Here is a 22,248-nt window from a genome sequence, read left to right on the forward strand (position 1 = left end):
CTTTTTTGGTTTGCTACAATGCCTTTTCTGAAACGTTGTCTCCTTCTGCTGGAACACTGACTTCTTTCATTTAATGCCTGCAGACTATAAAAGAGAACCCAACCCAAAAAGTTTGGTTGATTAGTCTGTGGCATTCTGTTAAACTGTTGCTTATGGCGGTCTCTGTGAGCTTCTCAGCGACATTCAGCCAGCCAGGTATCCTGCCTGCAGTAGATGGAATGTGGCAATGGAACGCTGGCTGCGCGTGTCATAATAGGCTCTGAGCCTTTATATACCTGTGCACAGCAGCAGCCACCTTCAGTCTGCTGCTGGACAGCCAGCAGCAGCAGCAGCAGGAGAGGTATGTAATCAGGAGCCCTCCTGCTAAGGGTAGACAGCTGCTCGTTCCACCCCACCCCCCGCCTTAATTGGTTCTCCTCCCTTCCAACGGTGTTGAGGCGGGTGGGAACAGCAGGGGGTGAAGGTGCTGTGTTTAAAGAGGTGGAGTTATGCAGATCTAAAACGCGTGGATTGCAGCAGCAGCAAGCCGAAAAGTGCAGGCATGTAAGGGATCTAGAGGTTGACAACATGTCTTCTTAACGGGAGTCCAGGAGCTCATCTCCACAAATGGACTTTTCAGGATCCTTGGGTGGCTCCGTAGTTTGAAACCAATTCTGGTTATCGCTTCTCGGCCTTTTGGCTAAGATCAAGTGTAGTATCTGTTCTTATCAGTTTAATATCTGATACGTCCCCTATCTGGGGACCATATATTAAATGGATTTTTAGAACAGGGAGATGGAAAAAGAGCTTGCTCTGTCCACTCCACGCATTGACCTGGTATTGCAGTATCTCCAGGACCGGTGCACCCCTTCTTTAATGCAGTTTCTAAAATCAGAAAGAATTGAATTCAATGTTTTTTGTTCATTTTGCTTGTTTGTCGGATTTGGGGATGGACTCTTTGGCTTTGCTTTTCTTCTCCTCATTGGATTTTTCATGTTCAAAGTTGCAGAAGCCAGATTACAAGCTCATTTTGGTTCAACTTCAGCAACTGTGCATTGCATTGCCATGTAATGTGATGCAATGCTATCTTTCTAGCTCTCCCTTTTTACTTCCTTTTGGATAAACAGACATATTAGGCAAGCATTTTGGAGCTTTCACCTAAATAACTACAGGTGGTGAGATAAGCTGCACAATATAATTGACCTTTCAGTATATTGTTGCACACACACCATCTATTTAGCAAATGCCCTTGTTATCAACAGCAGCCTTTTAAACTCACCTGAGCTAACAGGTATGTGCGCTGGTTACTCTGCTGCGCTTAAAATTTCTTTTTTGGTTTGCTACAATGCCTTTTCTGAAACGTTGTCTCCTTCTGCTGGAACACTGACTTCTTTCATTTAATGCCTGCAGACTATAAAAGAGAACCCAACCCAAAAAGTTTGGTTGATTAGTCTGTGGCATTCTGTTAAACTGTTGCTTATGGCGGTCTCTGTGAGCTTCTCAGCGACATTCAGCCAGCCAGGTATCCTGCCTGCAGTAGATGGAATGTGGCAATGGAACGCTGGCTGCGCGTGTCATAATAGGCTCTGAGCCTTTATATACCTGTGCACAGCAGCAGCCACCTTCAGTCTGCTGCTGGACAGCCAGCAGCAGCAGCAGCAGGAGAGGTATGTAATCAGGAGCCCTCCTGCTAAGGGTAGACAGCTGCTCGTTCCACCCCACCCCCCGCCTTAATTGGTTCTCCTCCCTTCCAATGGTGTTGAGGCGGGTGGGAACAGCAGGGGGTGAAGGTGCTGTGTTTAAAGAGGTGGAGTTATGCAGATCTAAAACGCGTGGATTGCAGCAGCAGCAAGCCGAAAAGTGCAGGCATGTAAGGGATCTAGAGGTTGACAACATGTCTTCTTAACGGGAGTCCAGGAGCTCATCTCCACAAATGGACTTTTCAGGATCCTTGGGTGGCTCCGTAGTTTGAAACCAATTCTGGTTATCGCTTCTCGGCCTTTTGGCTAAGATCAAGTGTAGTATCTTTCGAAAAGGCGGTTTTGGATGTTGGCCGCCCTAGTAGATTGATACATTATGCACACTGGGGTTTAGGCGCTTGTTAGTACGCCAGGTGGCTAATATAGTCATCTGGTGGAAAGCATGGCCCCCCAGGATCGACGCCATTGGGTCGGGGAAGATCGAAAGCCCGAAGTGTGAAGTGCCCCAGGAGTGGTGACCCTGGGGTGCCTCAACTCACTGGGATTGGGAACCCCACTTGAGTTTAAGGCACATTTGCACTAGCACTTCAATATTTCTTTCTTCACACACACCCTTATTCCGGGCCTTCTGGCCTTAGGATGGGGAATTTTTCAATTCCCGGTCGAAGGTCCGGGCAGTATTATACTGTGAAACCTTCACTATTTATTTAATTTTTTTGTCACTGTGTGTCCACTTTTTCACGTGTGTCCACGTCCTTACTAGGATTTTGTCGGGATGCGGTTCCCTTACGGGTTCCTCTCTTGGCAGGTCTAGGGGGGGAGTGTGTGGCCATCAGGTTCCGCTCCCCCCTGAACCCCCCTGGCTCTCCTCTTTCTGGAGGAGAGCGTTGTTGGCTCCCCTCTTCCGGGAGGGGAGCACAGTCTTTGGCTCCCAGTGCCTTGCTCGGGTGAGAACTCGGGCAGGTGCTGGGGGTAAGATTGGGTCGCCTCTGGCTCCGGCTGGAGGTGGCTATTTGTCCCTGTTCCTCGCTGTGGCCTTCTGGCTCGGAGGGACGGGGAATGGTTTGGGGGACCCTTCTCCTTTTGGAGAGGGTTTCAAGAAGACCAGCATCCTAGTGCACTTTTTTTGTGGCACTTGTCACTTTTTTAAGCGCACTCGGGTTTTGTACACGAATTCGGGCTTTCGATAAAAAAAAAAAATCTGTTCTTATCAGTTTAATATCTGATACGTCCCCTATCTGGGGACCATATATTAAATGGATTTTTAGAACAGGGAGATGGAAAAAGAGCTTGCTCTGTCCACTCCACGCATTGACCTGGTATTGCAGTATCTCCAGGACCGGTGCACCCCTTCTTTAATGCAGTTTCTAAAATCAGAAAGAATTGAATTCAATGTTTTTTGTTCATTTTGCTTGTTTGTCGGATTTGGGGATGGACTCTTTGGCTTTGCTTTTCTTCTCCTCATTGGATTTTTCATGTTCAAAGTTGCAGAAGCCAGATTACAAGCTCATTTTGGTTCAACTTCAGCAACTGTGCATTGCATTGCCATGTAATGTGATGCAATGCTATCTTTCTAGCTCTCCCTTTTTACTTCCTTTTGGATAAACAGACATATTAGGCAAGCATTTTGGAGCTTTCACCTAAATAACTACAGGTGGTGAGATAAGCTGCACAATATAATTGACCTTTCAGTATATTGTTGCACACACACCATCTATTTAGCAAATGCCCTTGTTATCAACAGCAGCCTTTTAAACTCACCTGAGCTAACAGGTATGTGCGCTGGTTACTCTGCTGCGCTTAAAATTTCTTTTTTGGTTTGCTACAATGCCTTTTCTGAAACGTTGTCTCCTTCTGCTGGAACACTGACTTCTTTCATTTAATGCCTGCAGACTATAAAAGAGAACCCAACCCAAAAAGTTTGGTTGATTAGTCTGTGGCATTCTGTTAAACTGTTGCTTATGGCGGTCTCTGTGAGCTTCTCAGCGACATTCAGCCAGCCAGGTATCCTGCCTGCAGTAGATGGAATGTGGCAATGGAACGCTGGCTGCGCGTGTCATAATAGGCTCTGAGCCTTTATATACCTGTGCACAGCAGCAGCCACCTTCAGTCTGCTGCTGGACAGCCAGCAGCAGCAGCAGCAGGAGAGGTATGTAATCAGGAGCCCTCCTGCTAAGGGTAGACAGCTGCTCGTTCCACCCCACCCCCCGCCTTAATTGGTTCTCCTCCCTTCCAACGGTGTTGAGGCGGGTGGGAACAGCAGGGGGTGAAGGTGCTGTGTTTAAAGAGGTGGAGTTATGCAGATCTAAAACGCGTGGATTGCAGCAGCAGCAAGCCGAAAAGTGCAGGCATGTAAGGGATCTAGAGGTTGACAACATGTCTTCTTAACGGGAGTCCAGGAGCTCATCTCCACAAATGGACTTTTCAGGATCCTTGGGTGGCTCCGTAGTTTGAAACCAATTCTGGTTATCGCTTCTCGGCCTTTTGGCTAAGATCAAGTGTAGTATCTGTTCTTATCAGTTTAATATCTGATTCGTCCCCTATCTGGGGACCATATATTAAATGGATTTTTAGAACAGGGAGATGGAAAAAGAGCTTGCTCTGTCCACTCCACGCATTGACCTGGTATTGCAGTATCTCCAGGACCGGTGCACCCCTTCTTTAATGCAGTTTCTAAAATCAGAAAGAATTGAATTCAATGTTTTTTGTTCATTTTGCTTGTTTGTCGGATTTGGGGATGGACTCTTTGGCTTTGCTTTTCTTCTCCTCATTGGATTTTTCATGTTCAAAGTTGCAGAAGCCAGATTACAAGCTCATTTTGGTTCAACTTCAGCAACTGTGCATTGCATTGCCATGTAATGTGATGCAATGCTATCTTTCTAGCTCTCCCTTTTTACTTCCTTTTGGATAAACAGACATATTAGGCAAGCATTTTGGAGCTTTCACCTAAATAACTACAGGTGGTGAGATAAGCTGCACAATATAATTGACCTTTCAGTATATTGTTGCACACACACCATCTATTTAGCAAATGCCCTTGTTATCAACAGCAGCCTTTTAAACTCACCTGAGCTAACAGGTATGTGCGCTGGTTACTCTGCTGCGCATAAAATGTCTTTTTTGGTTTGCTACAATGCCTTTTCTGAAACGTTGTCTCCTTCTGCTGGAACACTGACTTCTTTCATTTAATACCTGCAGACTATAAAAGAGAACCCAACCCAAAAAGTTTGGTTGATTAGTCTGTGGCATTCTGTTAAACTGTTGCTTATGGCGGTCTCTGTGAGCTTCTCAGCGACATTCAGCCAGCCAGGTATCCTGCCTGCAGTAGATGGAATGTGGCAATGGAACGCTGGCTGCGCGTGTCATAATAGGCTCTGAGCCTTTATATACCTGTGCACAGCAGCAGCCACCTTCAGTCTGCTGCTGGACAGCCAGCAGCAGCAGCAGCAGGAGAGGTATGTAATCAGGAGCCCTCCTGCTAAGGGTAGACAGCTGCTCGTTCCACCCCACCCCCCGCCTTAATTGGTTCTCCTCCCTTCCAACGGTGTTGAGGCGGGTGGGAACAGCAGGGGGTGAAGGTGCTGTGTTTAAAGAGGTGGAGTTATGCAGATCTAAAATGCGTGGATTGCAGCAGCAGCAAGCCGAAAAGTGCAGGCATGTAAGGGATCTAGAGGTTGACAACATGTCTTCTTAACGGGAGTCCAGGAGCTCATCTCCACAAATGGACTTTTCAGGATCCTTGGGTGGCTCCGTAGTTTGAAACCAATTCTGGTTATCGCTTCTCGGCCTTTTGGCTAAGATCAAGTGTAGTATCTGTTCTTATCAGTTTAATATCTGATACGTCCCCTATCTGGGGACCATATATTAAATGGATTTTTAGAACAGGGAGATGGAAAAAGAGCTTGCTCTGTCCACTCCACGCATTGACCTGGTATTGCAGTATCTCCAGGACCGGTGCACCCCTTATTTAATGCAGTTTCTAAAATCAGAAAGAATTGAATTCAATGTTTTTTGTTCATTTTGCTTGTTTGTCGGATTTGGGGATGGACTCTTTGGCTTTGCTTTTCTTCTCCTCATTCGATTTTTCATGTTCAAAGTTGCAGAAGCCAGATTACAAGCTCATTTTGGTTCAACTTCAGCAACTGTGCATTGCATTGCCATGTAATGTGATGCAATGCTATCTTTCTAGCTCTCCCTTTTTACTTCCTTTTGGATAAACAGACATATTAGGCAAGCATTTTGGAGCTTTCACCTAAATAACTACAGGTGGTGAGATAAGCTGCACAATATAATTGACCTTTCAGTATATTGTTGCACACACACCATCTATTTAGCAAATGCCCTTGTTATCAACAGCAGCCTTTTAAACTCACCTGAGCTAACAGGTATGTGCGCTGGTTACTCTGCTGCGCTTAAAATTTCTTTTTTGGTTTGCTACAATGCCTTTTCTGAAACGTTGTCTCCTTCTGCTGGAACACTGACTTCTTTCATTTAATGCCTGCAGACTATAAAAGAGAACCCAACCCAAAAAGTTTGGTTGATTAGTCTGTGGCATTCTGTTAAACTGTTGCTTATGGCGGTCTCTGTGAGCTTCTCAGCGACATTCAGCCAGCCAGGTATCCTGCCTGCAGTAGATGGAATGGGGCAATGGAACGCTGGCTGCGCGTGTCATAATAGGCTCTGAGCCTTTATATACCTGTGCACAGCAGCAGCCACCTTCAGTCTGCTGCTGGACAGCCAGCAGCAGCAGGAGAGGTATGTAATCAGGAGCCCTCCTGCTAAGGGTAGACAGCTGCTCGTTCCACCCCACCCCCCGCCTTAATTGGTTCTCCTCCCTTCCAACGGTGTTGAGGCGGGTGGGAACAGCAGGGGGTGAAGGTGCTGTGTTTAAAGAGGTGGAGTTATGCAGATCTAAAACGCGTGGATTGCAGCAGCAGCAAGCCGAAAAGTGCAGGCATGTAAGGGATCTAGAGGTTGACAACATGTCTTCTTAACGGGAGTCCAGGAGCTCATCTCCACAAATGGACTTTTCAGGATCCTTGGGTGGCTCCGTAGTTTGAAACCAATTCTGGTTATCGCTTCTCGGCCTTTTGGCTAAGATCAAGTGTAGTATCTGTTCTTATCAGTTTAATATCTGATACGTCCCCTATCTGGGGACCATATATTAAATGGATTTTTAGAACAGGGAGATGGAAAAAGAGCTTGCTCTGTCCACTCCACGCATTGACCTGGTATTGCAGTATCTCCAGGACCGGTGCACCCCTTCTTTAATGCAGTTTCTAAAATCAGAAAGAATTGAATTCAATGTTTTTTGTTCATTTTGCTTGTTTGTCGGATTTGGGGATGGACTCTTTGGCTTTGCTTTTCTTCTCCTCATTGGATTTTTCATGTTCAAAGTTGCAGAAGCCAGATTACAAGCTCATTTTGGTTCAACTTCAGCAACTGTGCATTGCATTGCCATGTAATGTGATGCAATGCTATCTTTCTAGCTCTCCCTTTTTACTTCCTTTTGGATAAACAGACATATTAGGCAAGCATTTTGGAGCTTTCACCTAAATAACTACAGGTGGTGAGATAAGCTGCACAATATAATTGACCTTTCAGTATATTGTTGCACACACACCATCTATTTAGCAAATGCCCTTGTTATCAACAGCAGCCTTTTAAACTCACCTGAGCTAACAGGTATGTGCGCTGGTTACTCTGCTGCGCTTAAAATTTCTTTTTTGGTTTGCTACAATGCCTTTTCTGAAACGTTGTCTCCTTCTGCTGGAACACTGACTTCTTTCATTTAATGCCTGCAGACTATAAAAGAGAACCCAACCCAAAAAGTTTGGTTGATTAGTCTGTGGCATTCTGTTAAACTGTTGCTTATGGCGGTCTCTGTGAGCTTCTCAGCGACATTCAGCCAGCCAGGTATCCTGCCTGCAGTAGATGGAATGTGGCAATGGAACGCTGGCTGCGCGTGTCATAATAGGCTCTGAGCCTTTATATACCTGTGCACAGCAGCAGCCACCTTCAGTCTGCTGCTGGACAGCCAGCAGCAGCAGCAGCAGGAGAGGTATGTAATCAGGAGCCCTCCTGCTAAGGGTAGACAGCTGCTCGTTCCACCCCACCCCCCGCCTTAATTGGTTCTCCTCCCTTCCAACGGTGTTGAGGCGGGTGGGAACAGCAGGGGGTGAAGGTGCTGTGTTTAAAGAGGTGGAGTTATGCAGATCTAAAACGCGTGGATTGCAGCAGCAGCAAGCCGAAAAGTGCAGGCATGTAAGGGATCTAGAGGTTGACAACATGTCTTCTTAACGGGAGTCCAGGAGCTCATCTCCACAAATGGACTTTTCAGGATCCTTGGGTGGCTCCGTAGTTTGAAACCAATTCTGGTTATCGCTTCTCGGCCTTTTGGCTAAGATCAAGTGTAGTATCTGTTCTTATCAGTTTAATATCTGATACGTCCCCTATCTGGGGACCATATATTAAATGGATTTTTAGAACAGGGAGATGGAAAAAGAGCTTGCTCTGTCCACTCCACGCATTGACCTGGTATTGCAGTATCTCCAGGACCGGTGCACCCCTTCTTTAATGCAGTTTCTAAAATCAGAAAGAATTGAATTCAAAGTTTTTTGTTCATTTTGCTTGTTTGTCGGATTTGGGGATGGACTCTTTGGCTTTGCTTTTCTTCTCCTCATTGGATTTTTCATGTTCAAAGTTGCAGAAGCCAGATTACAAGCTCATTTTGGTTCAACTTCAGCAACTGTGCATTGCATTGCCATGTAATGTGATGCAATGCTATCTTTCTAGCTCTCCCTTTTTACTTCCTTTTGGATAAACAGACATATTAGGCAAGCATTTTGGAGCTTTCACCTAAATAACTACAGGTGGTGAGATAAGCTGCACAATATAATTGACCTTTCAGTATATTGTTGCACACACACCATCTATTTAGCAAATGCCCTTGTTATCAACAGCAGCCTTTTAAACTCACCTGAGCTAACAGGTATGTGCGCTGGTTACTCTGCTGCGCTTAAAATTTCTTTTTTGGTTTGCTACAATGCCTTTTCTGAAACGTTGTCTCCTTCTGCTGGAACACTGACTTCTTTCATTTAATGCCTGCAGACTATAAAAGAGAACCCAACCCAAAAAGTTTGGTTGATTAGTCTGTGGCATTCTGTTAAACTGTTGCTTATGGCGGTCTCTGTGAGCTTCTCAGCGACATTCAGCCAGCCAGGTATCCTGCCTGCAGTAGATGGAATGTGGCAATGGAACGCTGGCTGCGCGTGTCATAATAGGCTCTGAGCCTTTATATACCTGTGCACAGCAGCAGCCACCTTCAGTCTGCTGCTGGACAGCCAGCAGCAGCAGCAGCAGGAGAGGTATGTAATCAGGAGCCCTCCTGCTAAGGGTAGACAGCTGCTCGTTCCACCCCACCCCCCGCCTTAATTGGTTCTCCTCCCTTCCAACGGTGTTGAGGCGGGTGGGAACAGCAGGGGGTGAAGGTGCTGTGTTTAAAGAGGTGGAGTTATGCAGATCTAAAACGCGTGGATTGCAGCAGCAGCAAGCCGAAAAGTGCAGGCATGTAAGGGATCTAGAGGTTGACAACATGTCTTCTTAACGGGAGTCCAGGAGCTCATCTCCACAAATGGACTTTTCAGGATCCTTGGGTGGCTCCGTAGTTTGAAACCAATTCTGGTTATCGCTTCTCGGCCTTTTGGCTAAGATCAAGTGTAGTATCTGTTCTTATCAGTTTAATATCTGATACGTCCCCTATCTGGGGACCATATATTAAATGGATTTTTAGAACAGGGAGATGGAAAAAGAGCTTGCTCTGTCCACTCCACGCATTGACCTGGTATTGCAGTATCTCCAGGACCGGTGCACCCCTTCTTTAATGCAGTTTCTAAAATCAGAAAGAATTGAATTCAATGTTTTTTGTTCATTTTGCTTGTTTGTCGGATTTGGGGATGGACTCTTTGGCTTTGCTTTTCTTCTCCTCATTGGATTTTTCATGTTCAAAGTTGCAGAAGCCAGATTACAAGCTCATTTTGGTTCAACTTCAGCAACTGTGCATTGCATTGCCATGTAATGTGATGCAATGCTATCTTTCTAGCTCTCCCTTTTTACTTCCTTTTGGATAAACAGACATATTAGGCAAGCATTTTGGAGCTTTCACCTAAATAACTACAGGTGGTGAGATAAGCTGCACAATATAATTGACCTTTCAGTATATTGTTGCACACACACCATCTATTTAGCAAATGCCCTTGTTATCAACAGCAGCCTTTTAAACTCACCTGAGCTAACAGGTATGTGCGCTGGTTACTCTGCTGCGCTTAAAATGTCTTTTTTGGTTTGCTACAATGCCTTTTCTGAAACGTTGTCTCCTTCTGCTGGAACACTGACTTCTTTCATTTAATGCCTGCAGACTATAAAAGAGAACCCAACCCAAAAAGTTTGGTTGATTAGTCTGTGGCATTCTGTTAAACTGTTGCTTATGGCGGTCTCTGTGAGCTTCTCAGCGACATTCAGCCAGCCAGGTATCCTGCCTGCAGTAGATGGAATGTGGCAATGGAACGCTGGCTGCGCGTGTCATAATAGGCTCTGAGCCTTTATATACCTGTGCACAGCAGCAGCCACCTTCAGTCTGCTGCTGGACAGCCAGCAGCAGCAGCAGCAGGAGAGGTATGTAATCAGGAGCCCTCCTGCTAAGGGTAGACAGCTGCTCGTTCCACCCCACCCCCCGCCTTAATTGGTTCTCCTCCCTTCCAACGGTGTTGAGGCGGGTGGGAACAGCAGGGGGTGAAGGTGCTGTGTTTAAAGAGGTGGAGTTATGCAGATCTAAAACGCGTGGATTGCAGCAGCAGCAAGCCGAAAAGTGCAGGCATGTAAGTGTAGCACCCTGAGGATTCGGCTGCTACAGGGGTATTGCACCTCAACCCAGAGGTGTGATATTCCACTCCCGGGTAAGGATGGAGTGTGGAACTGAGCTCAGATAGACTGCATGCACTACATACATCCCATTCCAGAGGAGCAGGCCGACGGTACTCCCACTTGGAAATGTGCAGGTACAACCGAGCCTGTTCCTGGCTGGAGTGGGAGGGGGGTGGTACATCCCATGTAGTGTAGGGGCAGATAGGGGGAGCAGTCTGGGTAGTGTTAGGAGCTCATTGGGTGCTGGTCACCTGAGCTCACACATAGAGGGATATATAAGGAGGGCACCAACTTAGAATCAGGGTCAGACGCAGAGAGTCAGTCAGCTGCAGAGGACAAGTCTGATGCAGAGAGCAGGAAACAGCAGCCCTGGAGAGAGAGGAGAAAGAAAGAGAAAGACCCAGAGGGGGAAGACTGAAGGGACCCAAGAACCCAAATTAGAGCACCGGGTGAGGAGTCAGCATCAGGGTACCGGAACCCAAGCTGGTGGGGGCAAAAACAATCCCTAGCCAGAGACCGGAGACCGTGGGCAGTGTCTGTCACGGTCACCCACCACATTCACCCCGAAGGCACACCACATGCAGGGTCAGGGAACCCAGGGCCAAGGGTGTCCCAAAAGAAGGCCCGAGGGAGCTGGACCTAGGTGAATCCCTGGTGGGGACGGCTGAAGAAAGGACAGAGGGAGAGCTCAGGGCCACGCTCCGGACTTGTTTGGGGGTTGGCTGTATCCAGGACCTGGTGGACGCAGCACGGCTCGGGTGGTCACTAGCGGCTGGAGTGACCGAAACATCAGCAGTAAGTAAACTCCCTTAACTGCACAACCCGAGTCTGTCTTCATTGCCGGCTGCACCGCACCACCACAACCCCCATCCTCTGCGCCTGTCCCCTCTGAGGCTATACCCCTCCCGTTGGGGGTTATCCCACCAAGCTGCGCATCCACCATCAGCCTCAGCGGACCCTGCTGCAGCGGCGGCCACAGTGACCGCATCACAACGGGTGGCGTAGTCGACACAAAAGAACTTTAGTAACATCTGTAAAGCTGCCACATAACACTGAGCTTGACGCCCTGGGCACGGGGCCGGGTCACAGCCGCTCGGAGACTACAACCCCCCATCTGATCCGGTGCCGGGTATTCCCCTCAAAAAGGAATATGTCCCAGGGGGCGCGTCAACTTTGGCGTAGTCGGCAGGATTACGTGCCCGCAACACCCGGGTACTGCGTGCCTGAAGAAAAGTGCAAGTTTACCTCAGAAAGAAGTCTCCCGCCGGTTCCGGAGGGTCCACGCCATCGGACTCCATCACCAGTCGTTTCCCGCCGATTGTCCGCCATTTCCAGCTTGTTCCCGCCATCTGCAGAGTTTCCCGCCACTGGGCGACGCTTCCCGCCAAAACCGCAGATTTCCCGCCTTGGAAGAGCAGCGGACGCCATTATGGGCGTGCCAAAGGAGGGCAGGAGGCCACCTCCCATCGTGGGCCAGGACAGAAAATGGCGCCAAAAGTGGAAACCGCCCCCACCAACAGAGACTGTGATGCTGGAGGTGTCTGTCAGCGTGAAAGAACTCCCCCTGGAGCTGACAGTCACCGAGTTGCCCCGGGACCGCCCTCGAAGTGGGAGGAGACGAAAGAGAAGAACAAAGATGGGTGTCGCTTGGAGCAGTCTGGAGCGAGCGCACCCGGAGGCAAGAGGTCTAACAAGGAGTAGCGGAGGAGCTCACCCGGAGATGGAGAGAAAGCAGAACAGCACCGGCCCGCTGGCCAGGAGTCTGCTAGAGACCGAGGAAGGAGGGCAGAGCAGCACCGGCCCGCTGGCCAGGAGCCTGCCGGAAGCCGAGCAGAGCAGCACCGACCCGATGGTCAGGAGCCTGCTAGAGTCCACAACCCCGCTAGGTCTAGCGGAGATCCTAGCGCAGCTCCCCCGAGACCGGGAGTGTGCACAAACTGCCCTGGAGGGCCTCGCAAGGAGGATGGCCCGGGTACAGCGCGAGATACTGGCGGAGTGGAGCCGGGAGATGGCCCAGCAACCAGAGACCAGTCAACGGAGCACGCTACCCTGGAAGAGGAAGCAGACCGCCTCTGAGGATGGCGCAGGAGGACCCAAGGCCGGAGACGGCGCCGAGGAGGGAGCCGAACGCATGGAGGCAGGTAAAGGGGACGCCTATACCCCAAGCCGTGACACCGCTTACCTGCCCCAGCTCCCCGTCGCAGAGCCCGAAAGTCCCCCTGCTGTGCCCGTAGCCGCCAGGTCACCGCCATGGACTAGGCCCCGACCGGAAGCCGCCGCCGCGACCCCTGTGACGTCACGCGCCTCGACCCGGAGCGTGACAAAACAGGAATTACCACCAGCCTGGTCGCAAGGCCTAGTACCCCCGGGCGCCGCATCACCAACAGCGCCCCCTACCTCCGCGGAGCCTCCGGCCTGGCCGCAAGGCCAGGTAGCCCAGGGCGCCGCCGTCCTAACGGTGCCCTTCACCTTCCAGGTGCCCCAGGCCTGGCCGCAAGGCCTGGGCAACCCGGGCGCCATCACCACCGCGCCCGCGCCCGCAATACCAAGGGTGCCACACCTGGGGGAGGACCTCTTCAGCCAGCTCACATGGCCGGACGGGCAGCCCTTCATCTGGCCCGAAGGATACCATGAGCTGGAGCGGCAACAAAGACTAGGGCCCTTGTGTGAGCCCCTGATCCCGGCTCCGAAGCCCGTGACTCGGGTCTCGCCTCCTTTAGAAGAAGCCCAATTCGTGTGGGACCCCACGGGAGAAGATTTGATGGGGTTCACCGGAGAAACTCGGGCAGTCGCCGCTGAGCGTACTGAGTGTTGTCGTTAGCAGCTAGCAGAGTTTAAGAGAGAACGGGAGGAGAGGCGGGCCAGAGAACAACAGGCCCAAATCCGGAGCGCGGAGCAGAAGAGCCGGACTAGGAGGAACCCCCGTGCAGCGCATTGTCCCCGCACCATCGGGACAGTGATAAAGTTCAACCCGCAGCATGGGTGGGGCTTTATTCGGGACCGTAACAACCGCGGTGACGTTTTTGTGACCCGCAGAGACGTCGAGTCCCACCTGCCGGAAGGTCACAAAGGCCGTGACCTCTACGTCGGAGACGAAGTCACTTTCACCCGGCACAAGTGTGCCAAAGGACCTTACGCCCTCCACGTACACCGCTTGACGGAGAGGAGGAGCCAGAGGACCCGGACGGGTCTGAAGCAACACCATATCAAGAAAGAGCAGGAGGAAGACGCCGTTGAGTGCGGCCGAGAAGTGATGTAAATAGTTACCCAATCGGGGTATAAAGGAACTGAAACTGGAACTGTTGCTGCTGCTAAAATAGTCCCCGTTGGGACCAGTGAACTGTTTTACTCGTTAACCCCTTCATCCTACAGGCTGAGGACTGTGAGCAGCCATTCCCTTTCCTCTAACTGGCCGAGGACTGAGAGCGGCCAACTTCCAACTTCCCCTGTATATAGTTGCGCTTCCTAAAGCGCCCCCTACCGGTTTTATAGAAAACCAGTTTTTTCTAAGAGACTGTCGCACTTTTCCCGGACACACGTTGCACAGTGTCTGGAGGAGGAACCAGAGACAAGAGAAGTCTACGAGAAAGTTTTATCTGATAAGATATGTTATATATATAATGTTTTATATGTTTTATATGTTTATATGAAAAATTTGTATGTTTTGGTGTTTTATGTCTTACAGCCCGAGGACGTGCTGTGATTTACCAGGGGGGAATGTAGCACCCTGAGGATTCGGCTGCTACAGGGGTATTGCACCTCAACCCAGAGGTGTGATATTCCACTCCCGGGTAAGGATGGAGTGTGGAACTGAGCTCAGATAGACTGCATGCACTACATACATCCCATTCCAGAGGAGCAGGCCGACGGTACTCCCACTTGGAAATGTGCAGGTACAACCGAGCCTGTTCCTGGCTGGAGTGGGAGGGGGTTGGTACATCCCATGTAGTGTAGGGGCAGATAGGGGGAGCAGTCTGGGTAGTGTTAGGAGCTCATTGGGTGCTGGTCACCTGAGCTCACACATAGAGGGATATATAAGGAGGGCACCAACTTAGAATCAGGGTCAGACGCAGAGAGTCAGTCAGCTGCAGAGGACAAGTCTGATGCAGAGAGCAGGAAACAGCAGCCCTGGAGAGAGAGGAGAAAGAAAGAGAAAGACCCAGAGGGGGAAGACTGAAGGGACCCAAGAACCCAAATTAGAGCACCGGGTGAGGAGTCAGCATCAGGGTACCGGAACCCAAGCTGGTGGGGGCAAAAACAATCCCTAGCCAGAGACCGGAGACCGTGGGCAGTGTCTGTCACGGTCACCCACCACATTCACCCCGAAGGCACACCACATGCAGGGTCAGGGAACCCAGGGCCAAGGGTGTCCCAAAAGAAGGCCCGAGGGAGCTGGACCTAGGTGAATCCCTGGTGGGGACGGCTGAAGAAAGGACAGAGGGAGAGCTCAGGGCCACGCTCCGGACTTGTTTGGGGGTTGGCTGTATCCAGGACCTGGTGGACGCAGCACGGCTCGGGTGGTCACTAGCGGCTGGAGTGACCGAAACATCAGCAGTAAGTAAACTCCCTTAACTGCACAACCCGAGTCTGTCTTCATTGCCGGCTGCACCGCACCACCACAACCCCCATCCTCTGCGCCTGTCCCCTCTGAGGCTATACCCCTCCCGTTGGGGGTTATCCCACCAAGCTGCGCATCCACCATCAGCCTCAGCGGACCCTGCTGCAGCGGCGGTCACAGTGACCGCATCACAACGGGTGGCGTAGTCGACACAAAAGAACTTTAGTAACATCTGTAAAGCTGCCACATAACACTGAGCTTGACGCCCTGGGCACGGGGCCGGGTCACAGCCGCTCGGAGACTACAACCCCCCATCTGATCCGGTGCCGGGTATTCCCCTCAAAAAGGAATATGTCCCAGGGGGCGCGTCATAAGGGATCTAGAGGTTGACAACATGTCTTCTTAACGGGAGTCCAGGAGCTCATCTCCACAAATGGACTTTTCAGGATCCTTGGGTGGCTCCGTAGTTTGAAACCAATTCTGGTTATCGCTTCTCGGCCTTTTGGCTAAGATCAAGTGTAGTATCTGTTCTTATCAGTTTAATATCTGATACGTCCCCTATCTGGGGACCATATATTAAATGGATTTTTAGAACAGGGAGATGGAAAAAGAGCTTGCTCTGTCCACTCCACGCATTGACCTGGTATTGCAGTATCTCCAGGACCGGTGCACCCCTTCTTTAATGCAGTTTCTAAAATCAGAAAGAATTGAATTCAATGTTTTTTGTTCATTTTGCTTGTTTGTCGGATTTGGGGATGGACTCTTTGGCTTTGCTTTTCTTCTCCTCATTGGATTTTTCATGTTCAAAGTTGCAGAAGCCAGATTACAAGCTCATTTTGGTTCAACTTCAGCAACTGTGCATTGCATTGCCATGTAATGTGATGCAATGCTATCTTTCTAGCTCTCCCTTTTTACTTCCTTTTGGATAAACAGACATATTAGGCAAGCATTTTGGAGCTTTCACCTAAATAACTACAGGTGGTGAGATAAGCTGCACAATATAATTGACCTTTCAGTATATTGTTGCACACACACCATCTATTTAGCAAATGCCCTTGTTATCAACAGCAGCCTTTTAAACTCACCTGAGCTAACAGGTATGTGCGCTGGTTACTCTGCTGCGCTTAAAATTTCTTTTTTGGTTTGCTACAATGCCTTTTCTGAAACGTTGTCTCCTTCTGCTGGAACACTGACTTCTTTCATTTAATGCCTGCAGACTATAAAAGAGAACCCAACCCAAAAAGTTTGGTTGATTAGTCTGTGGCATTCTGTTAAACTGTTGCTTATGGCGGTCTCTGTGAGCTTCTCAGCGACATTCAGCCAGCCAGGTATCCTGCCTGCAGTAGATGGAATGTGGCAATGGAACGCTGGCTGCGCGTGTCATAATAGGCTCTGAGCCTTTATATACCTGTGCACAGCAGCAGCCACCTTCAGTCTGCTGCTGGACAGCCAGCAGCAGCAGCAGGAGAGGTATGTAATCAGGAGCCCTCCTGCTAAGGGTAGACAGCTGCTCGTTCCACCCCACCCCCCGCCTTAATTGGTTCTCCTCCCTTCCAACGGTGTTGAGGCGGGTGGGAACAGCAGGGGGTGAAGGTGCTGTGTTTAAAGAGGTGGAGTTATGCAGATCTAAAACGCGTGGATTGCAGCAGCAGCAAGCCGAAAAGTGCAGGCATGTAAGGGATCTAGAGGTTGACAACATGTCTTCTTAACGGGAGTCCAGGAGCTCATCTCCACAAATGGACTTTTCAGGATCCTTGGGTGGCTCCGTAGTTTGAAACCAATTCTGGTTATCGCTTCTCGGCCTTTTGGCTAAGATCAAGTGTAGTATCTGTTCTTATCAGTTTAATATCTGATACGTCCCCTATCTGGGGACCATATATTAAATGGATTTTTAGAACAGGGAGATGGAAAAAGAGCTTGCTCTGTCCACTCCACGCATTGACCTGGTATTGCAGTATCTCCAGGACCGGTGCACCCCTTCTTTAATGCAGTTTCTAAAATCAGAAAGAATTGAATTCAATGTTTTTTGTTCATTTTGCTTGTTTGTCGGATTTGGGGATGGACTCTTTGGCTTTGCTTTTCTTCTCCTCATTGGATTTTTCATGTTCAAAGTTGCAGAAGCCAGATTACAAGCTCATTTTGGTTCAACTTCAGCAACTGTGCATTGCATTGCCATGTAATGTGATGCAATGCTATCTTTCTAGCTCTCCCTTTTTACTTCCTTTTGGATAAACAGACATATTAGGCAAGCATTTTCTAGCTTTCACCTAAATAACTACAGGTGGTGAGATAAGCTGCACAATATAATTGACCTTTCAGTATATTGTTGCACACACACCATCTATTTAGCAAATGCCCTTGTTATCAACAGCAGCCTTTTAAACTCACCTGAGCTAACAGGTATGTGCGCTGGTTACTCTGCTGCGCTTAAAATTTCTTTTTTGGTTTGCTACAATGCCTTTTCTGAAACGTTGTCTCCTTCTGCTGGAACACTGACTTCTTTCATTTAATGCCTGCAGACTATAAAAGAGAACCCAACCCAAAAAGTTTGGTTGATTAGTCTGTGGCATTCTGTTAAACTGTTGCTTATGGCGGTCTCTGTGAGCTTCTCAGCGACATTCAGCCAGCCAGGTATCCTGCCTGCAGTAGATGGAATGTGGCAATGGAACGCTGGCTGCGCGTGTCATAATAGGCTCTGAGCCTTTATATACCTGTGCACAGCAGCAGCCACCTTCAGTCTGCTGCTGGACAGCCAGCAGCAGCAGCAGCAGGAGAGGTATGTAATCAGGAGCCCTCCTGCTAAGGGTAGACAGCTGCTCGTTCCACCCCACCCCCCGCCTTAATTGGTTCTCCTCCCTTCCAACGGTGTTGAGGCGGGTGGGAACAGCAGGGGGTGAAGGTGCTGTGTTTAAAGAGGTGGAGTTATGCAGATCTAAAACGCGTGGATTGCAGCAGCAGCAAGCCGAAAAGTGCAGGCATGTAAGGGATCTAGAGGTTGACAACATGTCTTCTTAACGGGAGTCCAGGAGCTCATCTCCACAAATGGACTTTTCAGGATCCTTGGGTTGCTCCGTAGTTTGAAACCAATTCTGGTTATCGCTTCTCGGCCTTTTGGCTAAGATCAAGTGTAGTATCTGTTCTTATCAGTTTAATATCTGATACGTCCCCTATCTGGGGACCATATATTAAATGGATTTTTAGAACAGGGAGATGGAAAAAGAGCTTGCTCTGTCCACTCCACGCATTGACCTGGTATTGCAGTATCTCCAGGACCGGTGCACCCCTTCTTTAATGCAGTTTCTAAAATCAGAAAGAATTGAATTCAATGTTTTTTGTTCATTTTGCTTGTTTGTCGGATTTGGGGATGGACTCTTTGGCTTTGCTTTTCTTCTCCTCATTGGATTTTTCATGTTCAAAGTTGCAGAAGCCAGATTACAAGCTCATTTTGGTTCAACTTCAGCAACTGTGCATTGCATTGCCATGTAATGTGATGCAATGCTATCTTTCTAGCTCTCCCTTTTTACTTCCTTTTGGATAAACAGACATATTAGGCAAGCATTTTGGAGCTTTCACCTAAATAACTACAGGTGGTGAGATAAGCTGCACAATATAATTGACCTTTCAGTATATTGTTGCACACACACCATCTATTTAGCAAATGCCCTTGTTATCAACAGCAGCCTTTTAAACTCACCTGAGCTAACAGGTATGTGCGCTGGTTACTCTGCTGCGCTTAAAATTTCTTTTTTGGTTTGCTACAATGCCTTTTCTGAAACGTTGTCTCCTTCTGCTGGAACACTGACTTCTTTCATTTAATGCCTGCAGACTATAAAAGAGAACCCAACCCAAAAAGTTTGGTTGATTAGTCTGTGGCATTCTGTTAAACTGTTGCTTATGGCGGTCTCTGTGAGCTTCTCAGCGACATTCAGCCAGCCAGGTATCCTGCCTGCAGTAGATGGAATGTGGCAATGGAACGCTGGCTGCGCGTGTCATAATAGGCTCTGAGCCTTTATATACCTGTGCACAGCAGCAGCCACCTTCAGTCTGCTGCTGGACAGCCAGCAGCAGCAGCAGCAGGAGAGGTATGTAATCAGGAGCCCTCCTGCTAAGGGTAGACAGCTGCTCGTTCCACCCCACCCCCCGCCTTAATTGGTTCTCCTCCCTTCCAACGGTGTTGAGGCGGGTGGGAACAGCAGGGGGTGAAGGTGCTGTGTTTAAAGAGGTGGAGTTATGCAGATCTAAAACGCGTGGATTGCAGCAGCAGCAAGCCGAAAAGTGCAGGCATGTAAGGGATCTAGAGGTTGACAACATGTCTTCTTAACGGGAGTCCAGGAGCTCATCTCCACAAATGGACTTTTCAGGATCCTTGGGTGGCTCCGTAGTTTGAAACCAATTCTGGTTATCGCTTCTCGGCCTTTTGGCTAAGATCAAGTGTAGTATCTGTTCTTATCAGTTTAATATCTGATACGTCCCCTATCTGGGGACCATATATTAAATGGATTTTTAGAACAGGGAGATGGAAAAAGAGCTTGCTCTGTCCACTCCACGCATTGACCTGGTATTGCAGTATCTCCAGGACCGGTGCACCCCTTCTTTAATGCAGTTTCTAAAATCAGAAAGAATTGAATTCAAAGTTTTTTGTTCATTTTGCTTGTTTGTCGGATTTGGGGATGGACTCTTTGGCTTTGCTTTTCTTCTCCTCATTGGATTTTTCATGTTCAAAGTTGCAGAAGCCAGATTACAAGCTCATTTTGGTTCAACTTCAGCAACTGTGCATTGCATTGCCATGTAATGTGATGCAATGCTATCTTTCTAGCTCTCCCTTTTTACTTCCTTTTGGATAAACAGACATATTAGGCAAGCATTTTGGAGCTTTCACCTAAATAACTACAGGTGGTGAGATAAGCTGCACAATATAATTGACCTTTCAGTATATTGTTGCACACACACCATCTATTTAGCAAATGCCCTTGTTATCAACAGCAGCCTTTTAAACTCACCTGAGCTAACAGGTATGTGCGCTGGTTACTCTGCTGCGCTTAAAATTTCTTTTTTGGTTTGCTACAATGCCTTTTCTGAAACGTTGTCTCCTTCTGCTGGAACACTGACTTCTTTCATTTAATGCCTGCAGACTATAAAAGAGAACCCAACCCAAAAAGTTTGGTTGATTAGTCTGTGGCATTCTGTTAAACTGTTGCTTATGGCGGTCTCTGTGAGCTTCTCAGCGACATTCAGCCAGCCAGGTATCCTGCCTGCAGTAGATGGAATGTGGCAATGGAACGCTGGCTGCGCGTGTCATAATAGGCTCTGAGCCTTTATATACCTGTGCACAGCAGCAGCCACCTTCAGTCTGCTGCTGGACAGCCAGCAGCAGCAGCAGCAGGAGAGGTATGTAATCAGGAGCCCTCCTGCTAAGGGTAGACAGCTGCTCGTTCCACCCCACCCCCCGCCTTAATTGGTTCTCCTCCCTTCCAACGGTGTTGAGGCGGGTGGGAACAGCAGGGGGTGAAGGTGCTGTGTTTAAAGAGGTGGAGTTATGCAGATCTAAAACGCGTGGATTGCAGCAGCAGCAAGCCGAAAAGTGCAGGCATGTAAGGGATCTAGAGGTTGACAACATGTCTTCTTAACGGGAGTCCAGGAGCTCATCTCCACAAATGGACTTTTCAGGATCCTTGGGTGGCTCCGTAGTTTGAAACCAATTCTGGTTATCGCTTCTCGGCCTTTTGGCTAAGATCAAGTGTAGTATCTTTCGAAAAGGCGGTTTTGGATGTTGGCCGCCCTAGTAGATTGATACATTATGCACACTGGGGTTTAGGCGCTTGTTAGTACGCCAGGTGGCTAATATAGTCATCTGGTGGAAAGCATGGCCCCCCAGGATCGACGCCATTGGGCCGGGGAAGATCGAAAGCCCGAAGTGTGAAGTGCCCCAGGAGTGGTGACCCTGGGGTGCCTTAACTCACTGGGATTGGGAACCCCACTTGAGTTTATGGCACATTTGCACAAGCACTTCAAATTTTCTTTCTTCGCACACACCCTTATTCCGGGCCTTCTGGCCTTAGGATGGGGAATTTTTCAATTCCCGGTCGAAGGTCCGGGCAGTATTATACTGTGAAACCTTCACTATTTATTTAATTTCTTTGTCACTGTGTGTCCACTTATTCACGTGTGTCACGTCCTACTAGGATTTTGTCGGGATGCGGTTCCCTTACGGGTTCCTCTCTTGGCAGGTCTAGGGGGGGAGTGTGTGGCCATCAGGTTCCGCTCCCCCCTGAACCCCCCTGGCTCTCCTCTTTCGGGAGGAGAGCGTTGTTGGCTCCCCTCTTCCGGGAGGGGAGCACAGTCTTTGGCTCCCAGTGCCTTGCTCGGGTGAGAACTCGGGCAGGTGCTGGGGGTAAGATTGGGTCGCCTCTGGCTTCGGCTGGAGGTGGCTTTTTGTCCCTGTTCCTCGCTGTGGCCTTTTGGCTCGGAGGGACGGGGAATGGTTTGGGGGACCCTTCTCCTTTTGGAGAGGGTTTCAAGAAGACCAGCATCCTAGTGCACTTTTTTTGTGGCACTTGTCACTTTTTTAAGCGCATTCGGGTTTTGTACACGAATTCGGGCTTTCAAAAAAAAAAAAAAAATCTGTTCTTATCAGTATAATATCTGATACGTCCCCTATCTGGGGACCATATATTAAATGGATTTTTAGAACAGGGAGATGGAAAAAGAGCTTGCTCTGTCCACTCCACGCATTGACCTGGTATTGCAGTATCTCCAGGACCGGTGCACCCCTTCTTTAATGCAGTTTCTAAAATCAGAAAGAATTGAATTCAATGTTTTTTGTTCATTTTGCTTGTTTGTCGGATTTGGGGATGGACTCTTTGGCTTTGCTTTTCTTCTCCTCGTTGGATTTTTCATGTTCAAAGTTGCACAAGCCAGATTACAAGCTCATTTTGGTTCAACTTCAGCAACTGTGCATTGCATTGCCATGTAATGTGATGCAATGCTATCTTTCTAGCTCTCCCTTTTTACTTCCTTTTGGATAAACAGACATATTAGGCAAGCATTTTGGAGCTTTCACCTAAATAACTACAGGTGGTGAGATAAGCT

The 22,248-nt window shown here is 48.7% G+C and overlaps 11 non-coding genes and 3 pseudogenes across 11 annotated transcripts; all 14 read left to right on the forward strand.

The window, feature by feature from the left end:
- Positions 1-659: 659 nt before the first annotated feature.
- Positions 660-850, forward strand: LOC141232806 (U2 spliceosomal RNA). The gene has a single exon (XR_012298984.1). It is a non-coding gene; the product is annotated as a U2 spliceosomal RNA (small nuclear RNA).
- A 1,115-nt stretch (positions 851-1,965) lies between these two features.
- LOC141232598 (U2 spliceosomal RNA) lies at positions 1,966-2,057 on the forward strand (annotated as a pseudogene).
- Positions 2,058-2,848: 791 nt separating this feature from the next.
- LOC141232501 (U2 spliceosomal RNA) lies at positions 2,849-3,032 on the forward strand. Its single transcript, XR_012298748.1, has one exon. It is a non-coding gene; the product is annotated as a U2 spliceosomal RNA (small nuclear RNA).
- A 1,115-nt stretch (positions 3,033-4,147) lies between these two features.
- On the forward strand, positions 4,148-4,338 carry LOC141232439 (U2 spliceosomal RNA). Its single transcript, XR_012298689.1, has one exon. It is a non-coding gene; the product is annotated as a U2 spliceosomal RNA (small nuclear RNA).
- A 1,115-nt stretch (positions 4,339-5,453) lies between these two features.
- On the forward strand, positions 5,454-5,644 carry LOC141232807 (U2 spliceosomal RNA). The gene has a single exon (XR_012298985.1). It is a non-coding gene; the product is annotated as a U2 spliceosomal RNA (small nuclear RNA).
- A 1,109-nt stretch (positions 5,645-6,753) lies between these two features.
- Positions 6,754-6,944, forward strand: LOC141232808 (U2 spliceosomal RNA). Its single transcript, XR_012298986.1, has one exon. It is a non-coding gene; the product is annotated as a U2 spliceosomal RNA (small nuclear RNA).
- A 1,115-nt stretch (positions 6,945-8,059) lies between these two features.
- Positions 8,060-8,250, forward strand: LOC141232809 (U2 spliceosomal RNA). The gene has a single exon (XR_012298987.1). It is a non-coding gene; the product is annotated as a U2 spliceosomal RNA (small nuclear RNA).
- Positions 8,251-9,365: 1,115 nt separating this feature from the next.
- Positions 9,366-9,556, forward strand: LOC141232812 (U2 spliceosomal RNA). Its single transcript, XR_012298989.1, has one exon. It is a non-coding gene; the product is annotated as a U2 spliceosomal RNA (small nuclear RNA).
- A 6,089-nt stretch (positions 9,557-15,645) lies between these two features.
- LOC141232813 (U2 spliceosomal RNA) lies at positions 15,646-15,836 on the forward strand. The gene has a single exon (XR_012298990.1). It is a non-coding gene; the product is annotated as a U2 spliceosomal RNA (small nuclear RNA).
- Positions 15,837-16,948: 1,112 nt separating this feature from the next.
- LOC141232814 (U2 spliceosomal RNA) lies at positions 16,949-17,139 on the forward strand. The gene has a single exon (XR_012298991.1). It is a non-coding gene; the product is annotated as a U2 spliceosomal RNA (small nuclear RNA).
- Positions 17,140-18,254: 1,115 nt separating this feature from the next.
- Positions 18,255-18,445, forward strand: LOC141232815 (U2 spliceosomal RNA). The gene has a single exon (XR_012298992.1). It is a non-coding gene; the product is annotated as a U2 spliceosomal RNA (small nuclear RNA).
- A 1,115-nt stretch (positions 18,446-19,560) lies between these two features.
- LOC141232816 (U2 spliceosomal RNA) lies at positions 19,561-19,751 on the forward strand. Its single transcript, XR_012298993.1, has one exon. It is a non-coding gene; the product is annotated as a U2 spliceosomal RNA (small nuclear RNA).
- A 1,115-nt stretch (positions 19,752-20,866) lies between these two features.
- On the forward strand, positions 20,867-20,958 carry LOC141232599 (U2 spliceosomal RNA; annotated as a pseudogene).
- A 794-nt stretch (positions 20,959-21,752) lies between these two features.
- On the forward strand, positions 21,753-21,932 carry LOC141232552 (U2 spliceosomal RNA; annotated as a pseudogene).
- The last annotated feature ends 316 nt before the right edge of the window (positions 21,933-22,248 follow it).

The sequence above is a fragment of the Phyllobates terribilis genome, unplaced genomic scaffold (assembly GCF_046119375.1).
Source record: "Phyllobates terribilis strain yellow unplaced genomic scaffold, ASM4611937v1 Scaffold_540__1_contigs__length_1147954, whole genome shotgun sequence".
In the NCBI taxonomy this organism is placed as follows: Eukaryota; Metazoa; Chordata; class Amphibia; order Anura; family Dendrobatidae; genus Phyllobates; species Phyllobates terribilis.